This window comes from Hydra vulgaris, chromosome 08, assembly GCF_038396675.1.
Source record: "Hydra vulgaris chromosome 08, alternate assembly HydraT2T_AEP".
NCBI lineage: Eukaryota > Metazoa > Cnidaria > Hydrozoa > Anthoathecata > Hydridae > Hydra > Hydra vulgaris.
Window position 1 is genome coordinate 49,829,300 of NC_088927.1, and position 23,201 is coordinate 49,852,500.

The window sequence follows — 23,201 nt, forward strand, 5'->3', positions numbered from 1 at the left end:
GTTGGGAAATGTGAGTTCTTTGTAAAATGGGTGGAGAATTGCTCCATAACCATAGATCTATGTTTCTGGTTTGTGGAACCAAAAACAAACTTTATTGAGCATTTTTTTTGGTCCCACAAACCAGGAATCTCATTTATAACGTTGACTTTAGAGTTTTGGAAAACACTTTGGTCTCTTTGCGGTTTGATGACTTATTAAGTTGAGAACTCAGGTGTTCTTCAATGTTGAAAAGTTTGGCAAGGATAAATTTTAAACTAAATCGAAAAAACTTATCTGCGTCACCCGAAAAAGTCAAGCACTCCATCACTAACAAGGAGCATTTGCTTCAATTTTACTTTAAATTTTTCAAGAGTTTCAATAGTCTTAAGTTTATTAGATAGGATTTTATTCCATACTTTTGGTCCTCTAATGGATAATGAAAACTCAGTTGCGGTATAAAAACTTTTGGGCTGAATATAGGTGTTGTTTGAGTATCTGGTTAAGTATCTATGCTTATTTATTTTGAATAACGAATTAAAAATGTTTAGTGTTGTTCTTTTATTAACTTTATACATGAAAATTAAAAGATGAAAAATATTTATTTGGTACACATTGAGTATATTAAACTTTATAAATAGTTCTTTGGAGTGAGTAAAACGGCCTACATTAGATATTATTCTCATTGCATGTTTTTGTTTATTAAAAAGTTTTTAAATTTTGTTTTGATTTGTACTACACCAAGCAATGTTTGCGTAATTCAGATAACTATGAACTATTAAATCACTTTGAAAAATTGAATCACTATGAAAAATTGCTTCACATTGAATAAAGATATTTTGAGTGTAAATGTTAATTTAAAAAAAAATCACCTCTGTTATTAGTATCAAAATACATGATATATAATATTTCCATGCATTGTTTTTTATATTGCTTATCAGATTTAAAAAACTTGAACTTTGAGTAAAGTATTTGCACAACATAATCAGCCAAATGTTAAATTACACTTAATTCTTTTTCATTAAACATTATTATCTAATAGTGAAATTATAAAAATTTCACTATTAGATAATAATGTTATGTATTTGCTAGTTAGTAAAAAAATTTTACAATTGTAATTAATAAAAGAAAAATTTACATCACTGGGGCTAGAAGAAGACAAAATTAGTCTTATCATTTAGCCCCGAAAAATTCATCATTATAAAATAAGATTTTCCAAGAAAATGCAAAAAATATATAAAATATAAAATGTTTTACAATATTTAGCTTTTAAACTTTCAAAATATTTAGTAATTTAAAGAGTTAAATTAAGAATTGGTTAGTAAAGTAAGAAATTATAAACTAAAAAATATAATTTTAGCTGGTTCAATTTACAAATAATTATATTTGAGTTAATCTCAATTCTTTATGTTGATGTTGTTTTAATGAGTTAACAATCAGTTATACGTGGAACTATAAGATTAATAAACACAACAAAGATAAAAAAATTACAATAATTACAAATTACAATCTAAAGTTTGAAAAACTGCAATAACATTTAATTACAAGTTAATTAATTGTTAGTATTGTTCGAAAATAATATAGTAAAAAATATATATAAATATAGTAAAATATGGTGAAAAATTAAAAATTTTAGAAGAAATTTGATTCATTTTCAATTGCTTAATAATTTGTTTTCAGTTTGTTATTTAATATAGTATTCCACAGTTTAGGACCTCGGTTTGCAATTGAGAATTTAGTAACTGAACAATATATTTTGGATTGAATATAATTGTTTTTTAAAAATCTGGTAGGGTATATCTGTCTTATTTTTTTAAAAATTGAGTTAAATAAAATTGGGGATATTTTTTTATCAAGTTTGAACATGAAGATAAGAACATGATAGAGGTTTAATTTATATACATTTTGAATATTGAGTTCATTAAATATTGTTCGAGTGAAACAATCTACGTTTGAGATTATCCTTATAGCATGTTTTTGTTTACTCAGCAATTTTTTTACTTTCGTTGAGTTAGTGCTGCACTGAGCAATGTTTGCATAACTTAAGTAGCAGTGAATTAAAGAAAAGTATAGGTTTTTCAAACAAGATAGATTTAAAAACTGTTTGGCTTTGTACAATATACCCAAATTTTTTGATATTTTATTTTCAATTAGTCCTATGTATTCTTTCCAGGTTACATTTTCATCTAATAACACGCATAAAAACTTTATTGATTGTTCTCTTTTTATTAGTTTATTATCAATAAACAGATCCGGTAGTTTTAGGGGAATATATGCTTTTTTATGAAGACGATGGAACAAAGTGTATTTAGTTTTATTGATGTTTAAAGACAGTTTGTTTGACTTAAACCATTGGGTTAATTTTTCAAGTTCCTTATTTTCAGTTTGAAACAATAAACTTATATCTTTACTGGAATAAAACAAGTTGGTATCATCAGCAAACAAAATGGAGCTTAAGATGTTAGAGAATTTATTTAAATCGTTTATACAAACAAGAAATAAAAGTGGTCCTAAAATTGATCCTTGAGGGACACCACAGGTAATTGTTTGATAATCAGTTTTTCCTCCGTCATATAACATGTACTGCTTCCTATTAGTCAAATAACTCTCAAACCAGGACAAACTACTATTTATAATACCATAACTTTTGAGTTTTGATAGAAGGATTTGATGATTGACTGTATCAAAAGCTTTACTTAATCAATGAATGAAGGGTATACTTGTCTTCATTAAATGCTTTATATATATATCATGAACAAGATGACTGATTGCATGCTCTGTGGAATGACCAGATTTAAACCCATACTGTTTATTATAAAGAATATTATTAATATTTAAAAAAGAATATAGTCTATTATACATAACCCGCTCTAATATTTTAAAAAAACAAGAAAGTATTGAGATTGGTCTATAATTGGCAACATCAGAAAGATCACCTAATTTTAATATTGGAATGACTTTAGCAATTTTTAGGTTATCAGGAAAAACACCTTGCTGTAAAGATAAATTAAAAATATGCAATAGTGGAATTGTGATTTGTTTAATTGATTTGATAATGACATTACTACTTATATCATCAAATCCTAAACTTTTATTAGGCTTTAATAAAGAGACTGCGTCTAATAGTTCTTTTTCTGTAAGTTTATAATTAGACATAGATCTAGTGTTAGTTGAGGTTAAGTATGAATCGAAACTTACTTGAGTAGTTTCTATATTTGATGATAAAGTAAACTATATTTACAAAAAACTGATTTAGAGCTTGAGCTACTAAGGATTTATTTATAATACGAATATTATTTATTTTAAGATTTTCAGGAAGTAAATTTCTGTATAATTTTTTTTTTCCGATTACCTCATTAATAATATTCCACGTTTTTTTGGAATCATTTTTGTGTTTTAATAATTGATCAGAATAGTAATGTTTTTTTGAGCGCTTTAAAATTGATTCAAACAGCCGTTTATAATTTTTTTAATTGTTTTCATTTTTAAGAGTTCTTTTTTTAAGAAACTTATTATATAAACGTTGTTTTTTTTAGAAGATTTAAGAATACCCCTCGTTATCCAGGGGTTTAGAAGTGTTTAAGCTTTGATTACTTTAGTAACTACTGGAAATGCCTTGTTATAAAAATTAAGAAATTCAGTGAGAAATATATTATACGCTTTATTAGTGTTTAGATTAAGTTGAAGGGTATCCCAGTTAACACAGGATAGAAGATTATGAAAATGACTAATGGAAGCTTCGTTTACTAAACGTGTTTTAATTTTTTTATTTTTTTATTTTGATCATCATTTCTGGTTTTTTGGGATAAAATAAAAATCGGAAAGTGATCAGAAATCTCAGACTTAAATATTCCCGTCCTTATTTTTGTATTTATAAATTCATTTGTAATAATTTGATCTAAAGAAGTGCACTTTCCCTAGTTATTCGTGTTTATTGATTAGTAAAATATAGTTATTTTGAAAAATGATGTTAAAGAAATTAATAATTTTTTTTTTTTCGTAATCTAATATATTGAGATTGATATCACCAACAATATAAACCGTTTTATTTATAGATGATTTGTTTTTAATTATATTTTTGATGTGATTTCCGAATACCTTGATGTTTCCTGAGGGCGGTTGGTATAAAGCATGGACGACTATGTTTTTTGAGGTTTTATTAATGATTTCAATGCATAACGATTCGTAATCATTTGTGGTTAAACTTATATCCGTTTTAACTTTGAATAATATTGAATTTTTTATGTATATACACAAACCCCCACCTTCCTTATTCGATACTCTTATTTGATGAATCACTTTACAATTAGGTAAATGAAAATTAGAATTGTTTTCAGTGTTTTTATCGTGACACTATGCCTCACTTACACAAATTTTATGAAATTTAGTATCAATGTTATATAAAAACTGTTTAAACAACTCAAAATTTTTCGTTATTGTTATAAAATATTTCGTTATTGCTATAATAATTAATATCGGGATCAGAATATTTATTTAAAAGTATTGAATTTTCAGATTCAAATGAATTAAAATTTATGTTTGATAAATCAATTTCATCAGCCATTTCAAAATCGAAAGTAAATCTTTATTAAAATATTAAAATTCCAAAATTAATATAGAAAATGTTAGAAAATCATTTAACATGATTTTTTTTAATAAATTCTCTTACAATTAGCTTATCATAGATAACAATAGAATATTTACCGTTTTTCTTATGCGTTCTGCTGTCCTCGAGAAGATTTTTTCTTATTGAAGACGTTTCCAGCAAAAAATCCTCGTTAATATAAATTCCGGATCCTTTTAGTTTATTGGCATTTTTGAAAATTTTTACTTTGTCTTTAAAGTTAAGTAATTTGATTACAATTGTTCTTGGCTTTACATTGCCAATTGAACCAGTTCTGTGAGCTCTTTCTATGATTACGTTTTTTACATTAAGATTGTTTTCAAATAGGTTTATTATTTTTATTTCTGTATCATCCTAACTTTCATTTTCATTTTCTTTGACTCCTTCGATTCAAAGATTATTTCGCCTTTGGCGATCTTCTAGCTATCTAATTTTATTTTTTTCGTTCTCTCGTATGTTTGTATTTGATCCTATGTTTGAATTCAGGCTCATTTTTTCTTTTATCATTTTTACTAACGCTCTAACTTTTTTGTCGTTGCAATCTTGGTAAAATGTTAGACTTTCCTCTAGTTCTTTTTGAGTTTTTTCATATTTTTATAATTAATTGTTAGTTATTTTAAGATCGGTATTTCGGTTTTCGTTTACTTTTTTTAAATCTTCAAAAGTATCTTTTAATTTACTAATTTCTTTTAGCAATCCATCGATTCGATCGTTAGATAGTTTTAAATTTGCACTTATTAACGCTAATATATCTTTTTGTTGCTTACGGAACATTTCTTGAAATATTTCCCGAACTAATATAATCGAGGCTTCGGTGTTTTCTTTTTCGATAGAAGTCATATTTGATAAAAATACAACGTATATACCATATTAATTTATAAATAAACAAGACCTTACAAATTTATCATTTGTATCTTTTTTGATAATTTAATTATTTTTCAAACAGCAAGAAAATACACGTCCGTTCACTTCCGCGTTTTTTGAAGTGTTATGTTGAAGTAGGTGAAGTTAGATGAAGTATTATGTTTACTTTGTGAAAAATCTTGAAGAATTTGATTGGCATTTTCATTAATTTCATTAAGTGTTGGTTAATAAAACATCATCAAGCTTGGAAAGCAATAAGTTTTTATGAAAAAGCCCATAAAACTGAGAATAAAATTTTTCTGCATCACCGTTGTACTTTGAAATAATAATCTGCAGTTTTTTTCAAAACTGAAACTAACGCTCTGCTTTGAAAATTTAACTCTTTCTTTTTTTTTAAAGAATTTCTTCAGGCAGACATAAATTATTATTATTTTGTATTCTGCCATAAAGAAAATATTTACAAAATTAGACTGGAATAAAATGTATATACACTGCTAGGGCTAGAAGAAGACACATTCAGTCTTATCGCGAAGCCCCATAAATCATTTGACAATTTATAAGCAGACTATTCAACATTAAAGATAAAGATGACAAAATGTTATGGAGTTTTTATATTTGCTAAATGGGTTGATGAGTTTGTGTTTCGAAGTTTTATGTCTTTTTAGGCATATTTCGTTTTGTAAATTTTACAACACAAGTTGCACGAAAAATTTTACACCAATCAGTCTTTAAATAACAATACATATAGATCTTGTTCAATTTCGTTGTTATTGTCAAAAACTCCATCAGTTATCGCTATATACAAATCTTTAAGCTGTGTTGCAATATTATAAAGAATTTATATAGTATATAAATTTCATTGCTTTTTTTTTAAAGTTGCGCAAGGTAAACGGGCCAAATTTCAAATTTCATGTTGAAACGGCAAAATAATGGAAACGGCCCGTTTTTCCAGACTATCTATTTCTTATGAGTATGATGCGACTAATACTAAAAGATTGTATGAAACAAAACGCATAAATTTGATTATGTAAAAGTCTTGTTTTTTAGATTTTTTTCTGCTATAATAGGGTTATAATAGAACTTTTTACATTATTTGACAGTTTTAATTATGTGTGTAATAAATAAAAATTACCCGAGCACAATATATTAAAATATTTTATCATTCTTTGTACATCAAAGTAAATCAACATTATAACAATCAACATTATAACAATACAACAGCATAGATACAGCTAACAGCAAACAGCAAAAATCAACATTATAACAATACAACAGCTAAGATAAATACTTAATGGTTGAATGCGCTTGAAAGCACTTATTTCAATTTAAGATAGTATTTTTATATTGAGGCTAAAGGATTGACGTTTAAAACATTAAAGAAATAAAATGCAGTTTAATATTATTTCATTATAACAACATTGCAGAGAATACTCATTTAATAACTCGATTTCATCTTAAAAAAAAAGGTTACAGTTTTTCTTTAATAGATTTTTTATTTGAAAGTTTTTTATAACAAATGAAAGTATACTAAAACTGGCAATAATATTGTAATACAATTGAATCCAAAAAGTGGTGTTTGTGGCATAATACTGTAATTTAAAATTTCTCATTAAAATACTTTTCAAGAAAAGTCTTATTTAATCAAGCTAAAGACAGAATGCCAAAAATTTACTTTTTTATCCAAAATTTATTCAATAGACAGTATCTTTTGAAATAGAAGATTTTATTTTCTACCAGATTTTTTATACATACATATAAAAAGTAGCAACCTGGTACATAATATTTTATTTTGGTGATACCTTTCCTTTTCAATATATATTATCTAGACTAGTAAACTACAAAAACATGAGCCAGCTGTATCTGATTTTAGTTTCACTAATACTTCATTTTTATTTTTTTTGTAACTTACTTTGTCACTATTTATTTTATATACAATTAACTTTAATACATTTATAAATACAAGTATAGTTATATGTATACACTTAAAAAAAACTAAAATAATGACAGGAGCAAGGAGAAGACTCCAGTCTTATCAATCAGATCCCTTTCATTTGTAACTTTGCAATAAGTTTCACGTGAGATTAACGTGACATTAAAAATTCCTTGTACGTAACGATCTGATAGATAAGTATAGAAAAGAAATAAAAAATTATTTGAATTGTGATATAATCATCGTTTGTGGTCATTCAAAAGGGATATATTCGTTTTAGTTAGTTATGATTAATTAGATCTTTAAAAATGAGAGAGTATGTTGATGTCACTTTAGTTAAATAGGTGCTGTTTGACTGCTGCTTTAAAGAGATTTGATGACTTCATGTTTTTTATTTCCTCTTTAAGGATCGAATTCCATAACCGCGGTCCTCGAGATAAGATAGAAAAGTCAGTTATTTTAAGTAAAGTCATCAGTTATTTTAAGTAAATTTTATTAAAGTCTCAACATTTTATCAAAAATTACATTGTTACATGATATTTGTTAAATTGCTATAAAACTTAAAAAATAAAAACCTTTTTACACAAATGTGTTAAACTGCTGGTGAAGCAATTTAATCTAAGTGCAATTTTTAAAGAAGTGCAATAGGCTGTTTTAAGTTGCATGTTTTTCTGCATACCACCTGTTGAAAATAGAGTTGGTCAATAAAATGGTTCCGCAAACTAAAGATTTTATTTACGTTTTACAAATATGGAAAGTTCTCTTCAATTAAGCAAATTTAAACCTATTGGCCTTCAAACTAAAAATTCTATACAACTACTGTTCTTAATTACATGAAATGTTTCAACTAGTGTCGCAAAAGTCAGAGGCGCTTAAAGCATTTTTTGGTGTTTGAGATAGCTAACTTTCAGACATTGAGCAAACTCCAAACATTTATATATTTATACTTATGACAAATAAGGATGCCTTGCAAAGAATTGCGATGATTGGAGCCCTCAAAATTTTTGCACCCCCCCTGCCCCAAACGTGAGAGCAACAAGTTGATGAAATATTTTTTGTATTATTTTTAACTAGATTTATATTCATTGATAAATTTTAAGTTTCATAGTATTATCTATCAGAGTTAAAAAATTATGACAATATAAAGTTTGCAACCCCCTCAAATTGAGGGAGGTTCAAACTTTATATGGTCATAATTTTTGAACGCTATAATATTTTATCGTAAAATTTAAAATTTATTGATGAATATAAGTCTAGTTGAAAATAATACAAAAAATATTTCAACAACTCTAAACAGATGGAAAAAAAAGAGTCTTTCCATAATTACTTTTAGACAAGAAATAAATGAGTTAAAAACAAGTTGGTGCTAACTTTTTATGATAACCACAGCAGTCTTAAAAACTTTTTATGATAACCACAGCTGTCTTAAAAACTAAAATTTGTTTTGGTGCAAAAAAAAAGCTAGTTTATTTAATAAGTTTGCCATCGAATGATATGCACGTTTTACTAATGGCAGACGTTCCTATGTTTGGAGCAACGAAACATGGTTGGAAAAAGAAGCATGCAATTGGAAACAAATAAATCAAAAAAAAAAGGAAATTAAAGTTACGTTATTTGGGAAAATTTTTAAAATTGATGAATATCTATACCATAAAGCCAAAAAAATATTAATACACGGGCATTAATACATTCAATGATCAAAGTGTAGATCGTTGTGTTGGAAGAAATATTCCCGCCAAAGCCGTTAAATATATAACGGTTATCAGTAACAAAGTCATAATTTCTGACATAATTCCTGACACCTGAGCTCATTTGTTACACAACGTAGCATTTGTAAACTCATAATACTTGTGGTTGGGTGAAAACCATGATGTATTAGCGAGTGTTGAAAAAATACATGAAGTAACAAATACTTAGTCAAAACCATATTTCAATTGAATACGTTTTTCTGAATAAAGCAATTTAATTGAAATTTATTATTATTATCCCAACATTAAAATTAATGCATTAGGGTGCATCAATTTAAATATCCTAAATGTTGAGACATTATAGAACTAACAGAAACAAAAAAAAATTCCATTGTTTGCACAGAACAACGAATACAAGTTGAAACAATAGATTTGAATGTAAAGTTACGTTTAGATAATTCGGCATTATATTCTATTGGGTACCGTTTTGCTTTCATCCCACAATTATTGAATAAAAATTCTGGGATCAAAATGCGGACATACAACTCAAAAATGTATAACAACAACCATTCAAGTTTCTCAGTTTTGAATATAAACTCACTTCAGAGCTGAATGCAATTAAAGTTTTTATTTTGATCGCTTAGTTTAAATTTGACATTTCAAAATCTGATTACTCTATGTTTTTATTTTTATCAGTCGATAGCTTTCTTTGACAATAAGTGAAATTAAATAAACGAAAGAATTTAAAGAATCTTAATACGCTCACGGTGAATACATTTTCCAAAAGTTGATAAACTTCCCCTCCTTAAAAAACTTAAAAATTAATATCCTCCATAATTCCACACGTTTACTATCAATTTTTTTGTGATTTTATTAAACACATTTACAAGACAGGAGATCTTACTAACATAAACAGTTATCGTCCTATATTGGTTCTCTCAGATTTTTCAGAAGTTTCAGGAAAAAAAAGGTTTAATTTGATTTACGCCTATGTAATTAATAGTAAAATCGTATACAAAAACCAACTTGGTTTTGAAAATATTAGTTCAACAGAATACTCTGTTGCACACTTTCCTAACTTACGCTCAACATTTCAGAATCTTTTAAAAAATCTCATTTCACATTAGGAGTATTTATTGGCTTATCTAAAGATTTTAATACCGTCAACCATCAAGTTCTAAGAGAAAAATTATCATCATATGGAGTATAAAAAAAACACCCTTGGTTGATTGAAAAGATAACAAATTGTAAGCAATATGTTTATAATAAAAAATCTTCGTTGGACCTCTTCTCTTTATAATATATTTAAACAATCTCCAAAACTTCAAGCCTAACCAAAATAATCTTTGCAGACGACACAAATTTATTTCTATATCACGAAAATAATAATATTCTTTTCAATAATATGACTAGTAAAGTAAAAAAACTTTCCGATTGGTTCAAAATAAATAGATTATCTCTTAACAGTGCTAAAACTAAATGAATACTTTTTTATCCATTCTATAAAAAACATAGAATACAACATCTATTACCTGAACTCTACATTGGCAATGTAATCATGAAAAGAGAAAAAGTAACAAAACTTTTAGGAATCTATATTGATAAAAATTTTTCTTGGAAACATCACATTAATATTATTTCTTCTAGATTTTACAAATGCATTGGTATATTATATAAAGCTAGAAACATACTCAATAAACGGCAGTTTACACAATTATACTATTCATTTGTGGTGAAAGTGGCCTCATTAGGGATCTTTATTTACCGTTTTCTCTTGCTTTGCTTGAGTGTTATACGCACATAACATTAGGTTTGTTTGTTTATTTCGCCGTATAATTACTTTTATAATTTAAATGTTTATAAATGAAACCACTGGCGGGGCAAGTAGAAGACGTTATTTGTCTTATCACCGAGCCCCAATCGTGATCGTGCCATAGTGTTCTTAAAGAATACTATGCAGGTACCAAATGAAGTTTATGTAAAAACCCCTGCAAATGAGCAATTTTTATAAGAGATTTAGCATAACTTTTATGAGTCAAAATTATATAATGCTATTATTTTGAAATAAAAAAAAGTTAAAACAACGTATTATCAATTGGTAATCATTAATCAACACAAAAGTTCTTAAATTCGAAGGTATAATTTTTTATATAATCTACACATCTGAAACAATTTTGTTTCGGTTTCTATAAAATCAACATTCCTATCATACTTTTATCAACTTGTCATTTACTATTTTACTTTTACAAAAATATAAAAGTGAAATGCTATTCTTACTTCTTCAGTTGCCATTATTTTTATCATTTAGGCTAAAACTTTTTTTAATCAATTTTAATTATGGTAAAGGAACAGGGAACCTAAAATTATAATAACATTTAATTTTTAATGTTTGATGTTAACGATCAGGCTTAACCAGAAGAGTAAATAGTACTTATCGAAATGCTTTAGTAATTTATAAACATGTTTAATATGACATAATCAACGTTTTACTAGTACATTTGAATTTATCCTTATGATTATTTGGGTTATTTACATTAAATCAAACTCGTAGTCACCATGGCAAACGTATAATAATAATATAATTTTATACCTGTTTTAACAAAGTTTTTATGAAAGAGATATGAAACTTGGGATGGCTCGTTTACTTATTTTGATGTAAAAGCGCGAATTACTTTTATGCGTAAATTACTTCACACAACTCTTATTAAAATATATAATTTACTTATATTTAAAAGTAATTTTTTTTTACATAAGTTATATAACATGTAAAACTTTATTACTAAAGTTTTTTAAATGAGTAAATGTTACTTGAAAAAGTGATTTTCACAAGTAATTAAACAAGATTTTTACAAGTAAAAGTAATTTGCATTTTGTTTTACACTTTCTATTAAATGCTCATACGCGGTGCTCTGTGATAAGACCGTAAGGACTTTTTATTTATTAAGATCTTTTTATTTAGGTGCCCTACTTTGAGCACCTAAATAAAAAGATAAAAAAAAGTAAACAAAATAAATTACTTTAACGTGTAAAAGTAACTAATTAGCAAAAACAAGTTACATTAAAGTAATTTGAATAAATAGTTATTTTCAATTACACCTAAAAGTAAATTTTGTCTTTGAAATTTTATATTTTACTTTGTAAGTAAGTAAAATGTAAGTTATATTATCTACTTTCTCAATGAGAAGTCATATCATGTTGACTTAACATAAATTTTGAGATAAGTAGCGTATTCAAATCAATTACCTGTTTATGGGCCCTTATAGTAAGTAATTCAGGTAATACTCTGATGTATGTGGGTAGTGTTTGTCGTAGGGCATTTTGAAAGGATATCTTTTCACGTATATCATAAAGCGTAGTTTATAACATGCGTGTATACCAGTAGAGTAGAGACGGGTTCCCTGCCGCTTTAGAGCCAAAGCGCTAAAAGGGGCTGCTAAATAATCATTGGTTTTTTGTTTTATTTCCTTTAGTAGCTACGCTACTGGCTGCTAGCCATGCATACAAACCTTGTCACTGTTCGTTAGAGCGCAGTTTTTTTACAGCTTTTTTTTGCATTACTCTTTTCAATCAAATATTTCTGTTATGGTAATATGACGCAATGTGACATTTTTGGTATCCGTAAGGGCATTTAAACTATCTGATATAATCTGTATAATAAAAGGAGTGTTTATCAGATATAATCTTTTTATTGCATTTTTTTATACATAATCGATTTGAAAAAAAGATGGTGACGAAAGCCGGTTGTGGGCACCCTAATAACCTTTTTGTAGCGTTGGTGTCCAACCCGCACAAGGAAGATTAGAAAACTAAAGTCTTGTTTAATTGTTTCATAATAAACTTTTAATTTTTTAATCGTTAGTTTGACTTGACAAGTTGTTTGTCAAGTCAAACTAACGAAATTGCGCGATTGATTTTTTACTACCTTCGACACTAGCTAGTGCTCTGAAACTTTCAGCACTTGTGTAAATATGATAAACGTGCATTTTAAAATTGTTTTCAGAGCAAACCGGAGAAATACACTTTTTTGATTTTTTTTTTTTTTAATTTTAATTAATCTTTTAGACTTGGTTGAACTCTGGCAGCATTTGTGTAGTCCCGATGAACATGCATGTTAAAATTTTTCCTGGCTAAGGGGGGCCTCATCCTAATTTTTTTTCTCAAAACATTTTTTCGTTTAAAATTGGGATTTATAACTTTTTAGAATGAAAGACTTTTTATAAAATAGCTTTGAAACGACATTTTTTTAATTTATTTGTTTCTTTATTTCTTTATATGTCGAGAGGAAGTAGGTAAGTGGTCCTGATTAAAGTTTACCATAAAGTAACCGGGCATATTTGTAGCTTTGCTGCTGCTTATCGCTTCTTCTCTTATTCCGCGTGTTCGTTGTTAAAAACCACGTTGAAGATAAGATCTTAATTAACAACCACGTGACAGAAATCAAAATTAATTTTTTTTCTTTATTTATTAATAGCTAATCAAAAAACTGTTGTCTGGAACAAACTAATTTTAATTACTCCATTCCAGACAACAATTATTCCAGTTAGTTATTTTCAGGAGAAACTTAACAACCGCGCTGAATAAAAAAAGCCAAAAACAAAACTTAAAATAAAATCTTAAAATGCAGAGCACTTCCCAATTTTTTTAAACGAATTAGAAATTAAACTTTTACACTTTTAAATAACTTATGTAAATAACATCAAGATTAATTAAAAAAAAAAATTAATGTTAAAAAGGCAGTAGTAAAAGTAATTAATTTTAATAAAATGGATAACTTTCATAACCGCAATAGCTGTTAAATTTAATTTATTTAAAATGGCGAATTAAGTAAGGTGGTTCAAAAAAACACACTTTTTAATTTAAAATTATATGGTGGATTGTGAAGAAAAATGTTCTATATGATGAAATGACATCAAGTTCTTTTTTTTTTCAGTAATTTTTTTTTTTTTTACTTTAACTTTTTATATATAAAGTTAAAAAATTAACAAAAACGCAAATATTTAAATAACCGAATCCCAATCACATATTTAAAATCAGGCTTATATCATGGCTTTTGTTTTTGTTTAAAAATTTACCTTTATGTAACGACACGGGGCAAAATCCAACATTTATATGCTCATGTTTACACTGTTTGGTTTTATAGTTTTAGGTTGAATTTTAAAAGACATGAGGTTTTTCTTCAGATTCTATTGATATGTATATGTACAAGCTGGAATGTGTTTAGAATAAAATCGAAAGCGTTCCTTCTTTGCCCAAAACTGATATTTTCTGAAGTCCAGAAGTTAGCGTTTAAAAAACAATATTAACTTTATTATTTAAGCTTTATTTTATTACAAAAATCATTGAAACCCACGTGACATTTCATTTTTTTTGTCTTTAAAATGTGGTTAAATTAATATATAATAATACCTTAAATAGTTTCACTAATAAAGCTCTTAAAGCGGTTGTTTAAAAATATTGTAAAAAATTTTACAACTTTTTTAATTTTATTTTGTAAAAGTTGTAACTACTTTTTATATATAACATTTTATTTTTATATATAACATAACATTTTATATATAACATTTTATTTATAACATTTTTAATTAAAAAACACTTATTTTAAATAACAATAAAAGTAGATAAATATTACATATCAAATGGCTCACATTTTAAGGAAAAAAATCATAATGAGCCCAGAGATTCAGTTTGTTTTTGTTGCTGTAACAAAACAGACAACTACTCTCTTTGCAGTATGCCATATTTGGTGACACAAGTTCGAGACTATGTACACAAAGGATTCAGTTTTGATATAAATGCATTTCCCACTGCCGTTGCAAAAATGCTCTCTATGCCAAAAAAGTTATTATATTTTATAAATATTTTTTTATATTTAATAAACTTTTTCTAAAATATTTCACTAAAAATACAAGTAGTCTTGTTCACAGCAAGGAAAGCCTGTAATAATGAAAGAAGAGGTTTGGAAAAGTGGAAGGGAGTTACTTATAAAGGTAGGAAGGATTGCTCCAACTGAGGGTCAACGCTTATGTCCAATTTGTTTTATGATATCAGACAAGCGCAGCCATTAGATTTTTAACTTAAAAGATTATATCATTGAGTCAAATGAAAATCTCCGCATTGAAAGATTAAACTCATTCTGGACAAATAGTTTTTAACTAGTTGGAATGGGCATTAGGCACCCATGCACGAGAACATCAGATGTTCAAAATGCCAAGAATCTTGTTCTTTCAAAGGATGAAAAGATGTCAGAGCAAATAACCTCAACTGTTTTAAAGTTTCTTGTTAAGAATGAAAATTCATTACAATTATCCACTGGTAGATTTTATTTATTTTCTTATTTATTGTCTTAAATAAATGACTTATTGCAATATTTTATTCTAATTTTAGGAGGATCTTACTTACCTGTAGTACTAAAACAAAAGCTCCAAAAAAATAAAGTAGTCTCTACTGATACAATATTTGATATCAAGAAAAATCATGATCTGCTTGAAAATGTTGTTCGTGATACTCTTAGAGATTTACAAAAAGAACTTGGTCGTTTAGGTGTCTAAATACTTTATAACATAATTTAAACAGCAGTACATTAACTTTTTTCTTTTCAAAAAAACTATAATATTTAATAAATCACATTGTCTACTGTATGGTATTTCACAATTAGGTGTTGAAAAGAATTCAATTGCTACGGTTATGAAGCGGTCTCATGCTCTAGATAAGTTTTACGGTTACAAAAAAATTAAATTAAATGGATAGGAAGATGAACTTGAAATCTCAGTGTTGAAAAATAATGTATACATTAAAGATCTCACCAGACTTGTTCAAGAAATCTGCTCCCTACGTGGATTAGATCCTATGAAAGCCATTTTTACAGTTGGAATTGACGGAGGACAGGGTTCACTGAAGATTCAGTAACCTACTTTTTATTATTCAAATAAAAGAAATAAAATTAGAATTATTATTCAATTATGATTAATTTTCAAATTATAATGAATATTTTTGATGAAACAAAGTTAGAGGAGCAAAATAGAAACAAGAAAGACTCAGGAGTGAACAAGGTGATGAAGGTGAATTAAGGCTTTGGCACGTAACGTCCCATATATATATATATATATATATATATATATATATATATATATATATATATATACATATATATATATATATATATATATATATATATATATATATATATATATATATATATATATATATATGTACATATATATATATATATATATATATATATATATATATATGTATATATATATATATATATATATATATATATATATATATATATATGTATATATATATATATATATATATATATATATATATATATATATATATATATATATATATATATATATATATTTGCTGTTTGATATTCTTGAAGAAAAAATCAATCTAACAAATTTATTGCGCATTTCAACTTAATTTACAGAGTTAAGTAAAAATAGTTTAACAAATTTGTTGCTTTTTTGCAATCAATTATAATTGAAGGTCAACAACAAAAAAAAATTTTTCTGGTGCCGAGCAAACAATTTGTTTTTTGGATTGCATTTCACATTTTGATTTCAAATATGCAACTTATTTTTTACCATCACGTCAAGTTGTAAAGATATTTGGGTTCAGATCTTTAATATTTGGGGTAAAGTCCATAATATTGTCAAAAAAAAAGTTGTTCAAAAGTATGTCAACTTTGGTCTCAAAGAAAGCGTATTTTAGAAGATAGTATAGAGATTTTAGAAAACATGAAAATTTTTCATTAATAATTTTTGGGAAAAAAATTATTTGAAAAAATGCTAGAGACTCTTAAAAAAATGTCAACAAAATGTTTTTCAGCAATAATACAAAAAATACTTATTTTTATTATAAACGAATAACATCTTTAAAATCTCTATGAAAACACGCTTCTTTTGAGACTCAGGTTGACATACTTTTGAACAACTTTTTTTTCGACAATATTAGGGACTGTACCACAAATTCTAAAGATTTGAAAATATCTTTACAACTTGATGTGATGGTAAAAAATGAGTTGCATATATGAAATCAAAATAAGAAATCCTACATACAAAAAAAATATTGTTTTTGTTGACCTGTGTTATGCTTCATAAAACTTTTATTTTAAATCCTATAAGCAAATATTTTTTGTTTCATAAAGGTCTTTTTCTGCCCTTTTTAGCGATGTATCATTTGACAGTATCGACAAAGTATTTTTAGCGATGTATCATTTGAGAGTATCGACTAGTATTGATGCATCATTTGATAGTATTTGATAGTATTGATTAGTATGGATTAGTATTGGCGATTTCTCTTATTTGAATGTAAAAACCATCTCAAGCTGAGTTTTTATTACTGAAAATGGTTTTTATTAATATGACAAAACTTAAAATTATTGTCTTGATTAAAATAATATTAAAAAAAAAACATTTTTTAGCTATTTTTAACTTATAGTTGATTCATTCAATAAATTATACTCCATTTTTGACTTTAAATCGTAAGGAAAACGGAAAAAAATAATTATTCCAATATATATTTTACTCAAAATATTTTATGCAAGTTAATGGCAGTTAATTATGCTGTTATAATGCAATTGTCAATTATTTTATTGTTAAATAAATCATAACTATTAAAACTAAAAGTATATTATTTGTAATTAGTTATAAATTATTACCGGTTAGTCTTCTTAATATGAATTTAATGAGCTGAATAAAACCTTTGTGAAATATTTCAAGTTCTTCAGCTAAATGAATTTAATTTGGCACGAATTTTTTGAAATTCTGTGAACCGTTTTTTTCATAGAATCTTTTGAATTCAATGTTTCATAATGAAATCTTTTTCAGGATCAACTAATACTTAAAAATAACTGAAAAAGTTTTTTTATTATTATTATTTTAATTAAAGAAATAATTTTAACTTTAGTCATACTAATAAAAACCACTTTCAGTAATAAAAACTCAGCTTGAGATGGTTTTTACATTCTGATAAGGGAAAGCGCCAATACTAATCGACCCTATCAAATACTATCAAATGATGCCTCAATACTAGTCAATATTAGTCAATACTATCAATGTCAATATTAGTCATAATCAATAAATAAGTCATAATCAATAAATAAGTCAATAAATGCCAATATTAGTCAATACTATCAAATGATACATCGCTAAAAAGGGCAGAGAAAGACCTTTATGAAACAACTGATGTTTGCTTATAGGGTTTAAAGTAAAAGTTCTATGAAGCATAATTGATTGCAAAAAAGCAACAAATTTTTTAGCCTATTTTTACTTAACTCTGTAAATTAAGTTGAAATGCGCAATAAATTTGTTAGATTGATTTTTTCTTCAAGAATATCAAACAGCAAATAATTCAGATATAAAAAATTATGTCAAAATATTTCCATAGAAAATATATCTTACATATTTTATGTCAGCATAAAATAATTCAGACATAAAATTATGTCAAAATATGTCGACAGAAAATATGTCTGACATACTTATGTCAGCAGAAAATAATTCAGTCATAAAATTATGTCAAAATATGTTGACAGAAAATATGTCTGACATGTTTTATGTCAGCAGAAAACAATTCAGATATAAAATTATGTCAAAATATGTCAATAGAAAATATGTCTGACATATTTTATGTCAGCAGAAAGTAATTCAGAGATAAAAATATGTCAAAATATGTCGATGGAAAATATGTCTGACATATTTTATGTCAGCAGAAAATAATTCAGACATAAAATTATGTCAAAATATGTCAATCGAAAATATGTGGGGCATATTTTATGTCGGCAGAAAATATGTCTGAAAATATGTCGACAGATCTGCCAGACATATTATGTCGTAACAACTCTGATCATCAACATTGGTCGATTGAAGAATAGAAAAACGTCCATTGGACAGATGAATTTGAGTTTGAAGTTTTTGGTTCAAAACGTCGTATTTTCGTGCAAAGATTTGCAGAGGAAAGGTATTTGGAAGAATGTTTAATACTTACTGTGAAATATGAGGTTAGATCTGTGGTTGTTTGGGAATTATTGGTGGGGGGAATATTTTAAACTTACACAAAATTGAAGGAATTATGACAAAAGCGGTGTAAAAAGACATTTTAGAACATCAATTGCTGCTTTCTGGTGAGAGGTTATTTTCCGACCAGTATGTTTTTATGCACGATATTGACCCAAAACATGCCAGCAAAATCTACAAAACTTAATTAGCAGATCTTCAAAGCTAGAAAATAATAAAAAAACAATGGAGTGGTCACCACAATCACCAGAGATTAATCCAATCGAGTTGTTGCAGGAAGAACTTGATGTGAACGTGCGAGAAGAACAGCCATCTTCTGTAAAAGACCTTTGGCACATATTGAGAGTAAAATGAGACGCAATACAAACTGTAAAACTGTCTAATTAATTGATCATTTACCGAGGATCTGAACAGCTGTAATAAATAATAAAGGTGGTTATTTTGACGAATCAAAAATTTAATTAAAACAATAGTTAAAATTAGGAATTATTGATCGAATAGGTGTAATAATATCTACTTTTTGTAAACATATTTATTAAATTATAAATTAGACTTCATAAGGTTTGTTCATTCACTTATTTCAAAAACTCCTAGCCTGCCTCAAACTTTTTGTTAGTAGTGTATATATATATATATATATATATATATATATATATATATATATATATATATATTTATATATACATATATATGCATATATATATATATACATATATATATATATATATATATATATATATATATATATATATATATATATATATATATATATATATATATATATATAAATTATTACATATTAAAAATAAAACTAATGATGCCTATTTAGATAATATTTCATAATGGCTTCACAATCTTGGGCTTTTCTTCATCCAAATAACTGAAGCACTTCTTTATCAATCCTAACTTCTTTTTGGCTTTACCAACTGCATTATTGATATGTTCTTCTCATTTCAAATCATTTGAGATATAAGCGCCTAAATCTCTTTCTAGAGTGGTTGTTGTTATGTTTGTCTCATCATCATTACTGCCGTAATTATTATAGATAAGCTGAGGATTATTTGGTTCAATGTGCATAACTTTGCATTTATCTACATTAAGCTTGATTAACCATTTGCTTGACCAATCCAACAATTTATCAAATCACCTTGTAAATTACTCTGCTCAGACTCACCTTCCAATATTGAAATTATTTTTATATCGTCAGCATAAAGTTTAATAAGCATAAATTGATTTTGTAAATTTACAAGCAAATCATTGATGTTTATAATAAATAATAGCGGACCAAGTACCGAACCTTGAAAAACGCCACGTAAAACCAATCTGAAACGTTATCGCCCAAAACAATTCTTTGAGCTCTATTACTTAAAAATGCTTTGCACCACTTTAAGAGTTCCCCATTTATACCATAACTAGCTAACTTAACACATAGTCTCTTATGTGGTACAGTGTCAATCTCTTTTGCAAAGTCCAAAAACGCATTATCTATCGAGAAACCATCTTCTAAAGCTAGAGTTATTAAGTCCATTGTTTCCAATAGATTTGTACTGCAACTTTTACCTTTTACAAAACCATGCTGTTCGCTTATAATCAAATCATTGCCAATTAAATGGTCCATTATACAATCTCTTACAATACTTTCCATTACTTTGCATACAATTGATGTTAAAGAGACTGGTCTGTAGTTTGTAGCTTCCAGTTTGTCGCCTTTCTTGAATAGAGCTGTAACCTTTGTGCATAATCATTGTTTTGGTAAAACTCCAGTTGAATATGACCTATTGAATATAATTGATAGTGCTTTTGCTATCGTACTTTTAAAACTCTTGGGTGTACTTTGTCGACTCCAGTTGATTATTAACATTTAGTTTTAATTATTGTTTTTCTATAGTTTCTAAAGTGAATAAAGGAGTTTGACATTGACATTTGCATGAATTTGAACACTTGGTAGACTATTTTTTTCTTATTTAACAAAGACTTAACTAAAAAAATCATTCAGTTTATTCGCAATTTTTGAACCTTCTGTTATTATTTCCCCATTTTTGTCCTTCAATGCTTTGATTGTATCTTTTATCTTCGTCTTGCAGTTGATATAAGCATACACACTTTTCGGATTCTTTTTAGCGTTGGTTGCAAGCGTTTTTTCATATTTCTTAACTGCTTTTTTAATTAACTTTTTCAGTATATTACTTGTTTTTTTATATTCTTTTGTCAGTTTTTTGTCTTTAAATCTATTGGTTTTGCAAGAATACCAAAGTTTTCTTTTTTCTTTTAATAAACATTTTAACTCTTTTGTCATCCATTGAGGTTTACGTCTAATTATTTCATCGTATTGAAGCTTTGGATTAAAACCATCACATCCTTTATTTTAAATTTCTAACCATTTTTGATAACACTCATTTACATCGAGTTTTTTAAAAAATTTTTCCCTAATCATTAAAATATTTAGATAATTTATTAAAATTTCCTTTATTGAACATAAATTATTGATTAATTAACTTTTTTTGTTTTATCTTCTAATTTTAAAGAAAATATGAAGTCTAATATATAATGATAATGTTGTATATTTCCTTGAGGTGGAGAGTGATCTAACATTTGTTTGTTGGTTTGTATTTATTTGAAATGTCGGTTTTATTACATTTTGATGCAGAAAATTATCTTGTAAACATTCAATAAATGCTGAAGCTGATTCGTTATTGTCATTAACAATACCAATATCTTCATCATTCCACTTAACCATATGAAAATCAAAATCATCTCATAGCAATTAACCATTAAGTTTTCTTTTTCAATTAAATCAGTTGCACAGTTAATTGATTTTATTATGTATTCATTTACTTCAAAACTGCTATTATCTGTACGATAAATGCATCCACATAATATCAGTTCATTTGCTATATCAATCGAAAACCATATCCACTCAATGCAATTATTGTTTAAAATACTATTTGATACTTCAAATGATTTGATACTATTGTGAACATAAATGCAAACACCACCGCCCTTACTATAAGAACGATCTTTGCGATATATTGAATAACCTGGTACATTTGTTGAAGAGATATCTGTCCACCATGTTTTACACACCATTACTTTTGAGTTTTTTTAACTTCAATTTCTAACATTAAATCTTCATACTTGTTATTTAAAGACGTGGCATTGGTGTATTAACAAGACAGACATCTTTTAATATTGCTATTTTTATTATGGTTGTTTATCGATAAGGATTTCAACAACTTTGTTACCTCTAATCCCATATCGAAAGGGTTTATTCAGCTAACCATTTTCATCTAACTTTGCATTTTTTTCATTTCTTTCTATGACCAGATCTCTTGTAAGGTTTCTTTCAGCTACATTTTGATTAGGATTGATATAAATATTTGTAAATTTATTGTTATTTTAAAGTTTTTAGCTGATTTCAGTACACTCATTTGATCATCTTTGCTTGTTAATTCAACTAAAATAGGATTGCTGTTGCTTTTTTTGCTGTTATTACTATCTTTTTTTGCTTTAAATCTAAAAATACGTTGAATTTTATCCTTATCAACACTAATTTCTGTGAATAGTTCTTTAACTTGAACTCTATCCTTTTCTTTACGTTTCTCACCTTCAGACTCAGTTGATAGTGGTAATCCAACAATAACTATATATTTTTCTCTTTTTTCATTATCTTTTTTGACTGCGACTACAGCATTCATGACATTCAATTTTTTTTTTTATTTATTTTTGTTATCTTTACCAATAGCATTCCAACTCAAATGATTTATATTGCTTGAAGTTGTTTTCTTTTCTTCTAATGCTGCTAACCTGGTTTTAAACCTGAATTTTCTTGCTCAAGGGTATCAACTCTTTTTTTTAACGCTTCTACCATCATTTTCAAGTTGTTTAAATCACCTTTATTTGCTTTTTATGGAGGCATGTTGAAAAATTTCTTGATCACCTAAACCTTATTACACAGGGACTTGACCTCGGCCTGGCTTATTGCCTGCTAGAGCCGCAAGTTGGTCGGTTGACTAAGGTGTGCTTATAATCACCAATGACTGACAATGGCTCAATCCGATGTTTTATATTTAATAAGAGGGCTACCACTCTGAATA

At 26.7% G+C, this 23,201-nt stretch overlaps 1 long non-coding RNA gene across 2 annotated transcripts in view; it reads left to right on the plus strand.

Annotated features, from left to right (window-relative positions):
* Window positions 1–361: 361 nt before the first annotated feature.
* The window catches only part of LOC136083928 (uncharacterized), a 44,884-nt gene continuing 22,044 nt past the window's right edge, over window positions 362–23,201 (plus strand). Inside the window, exon 1 of one of the 2 annotated variants that reach the window (XR_010640212.1) lies at window positions 362–477. This is a non-coding gene — a long non-coding RNA (uncharacterized LOC136083928). Of the gene's footprint in view, window positions 478–6,770; window positions 6,931–23,201 lie in introns of those variants that run through there. The other variant, XR_010640211.1, reaches the window with a different exon arrangement.